This window comes from Myotis brandtii, unplaced genomic scaffold (assembly GCF_000412655.1).
Source record: "Myotis brandtii unplaced genomic scaffold, ASM41265v1 scaffold463, whole genome shotgun sequence".
NCBI lineage: Eukaryota > Metazoa > Chordata > Mammalia > Chiroptera > Vespertilionidae > Myotis > Myotis brandtii.
Genome location: NW_005367694.1, coordinates 2,402,783 through 2,403,857, shown reverse-complemented (window position 1 = coordinate 2,403,857; position 1,075 = coordinate 2,402,783).

The following is a 1,075-nucleotide window of genomic DNA, read 5'->3' as shown; positions in this document are numbered from 1 at the left end:
TGGAAGAGCCACACTCAAGGGGCCAAAGAGCCGCATGTGGCTCGCGAGCCACGGTTTGCCGACCACTGAACTAGACTGACTAGAGATGCACATACATTTCTGTCCCAAGCTTCCTAACTCCAAAACCTGCATCCAGTCCTAAATTTCCCCTTCTGTATCTTGTGATCCTTACCCTAGGGTGACTTCAATAGTTGTACACTATTAGGAAGGGGGAAATATAAACTAGTGACTGATAAAACATCCATACTCTTCATTTAAACTTGTTTTTTCTCTAGATCTTCATTCCCATGCCGTGCATAGAGAAATAATTCTAGACACTGTACATTTGTGAATCTCTAGATCTTCATTCCCATGCCGTGCATAGAGAAATAATTCTAGACACTGTACATTTGTGAATCGCATTCCAAGAATATTAATATTTTTCTGATTTCAATTTCAGTTTGTTGCATGTGAAAATTCTCAGGCCAGATTTCTCCCCGAGGAAAAACAGTAATTTTATAATGGCCAGTGGGAAAATAGAAACCAGTGTATGGACATTTTTAGTCTACAGTCACCTTTTTAGGCATGCACCTAGAGCAGAAACTGCACTTTTACATATAGTGCCTTGTAACACAGCATTCCTTCCATTTCAGTTTAAGATGGGAACAATTTATTAGCTTTATTTATTCCTGTCATACTGGTTTTGAGAGGAGGGCTGGTTCTGCAGAAATATTTTTTCTTATATGTACTTTTTGAATTTTTTAAAATTTCTTTATTGAATAAGGTATTACATATGTGTCCTTATCCCCCCGCCATCTGTACTTTTGAACTTTTACCAGTGGGAAAATAGAAACCAGTGTATGGACATTTTTAGTCTACAGTCACCTTTTTAGGCATGCACCTAGAGCAGAAACTGCACTTTTACATATAGTGCCTTGTAACACAGCATTCCTTCCATTTCAGTTTAAGATGGGAACAATTTATTAGCTTTATTTATTCCTGTCATACTGGTTTTGAGAAGAGGGCTGGTTCTGCAGAAATATTTTTCTTATATTATTTGTACTTTTTGAATTTTTTTAAATTTCTTTATTGATTA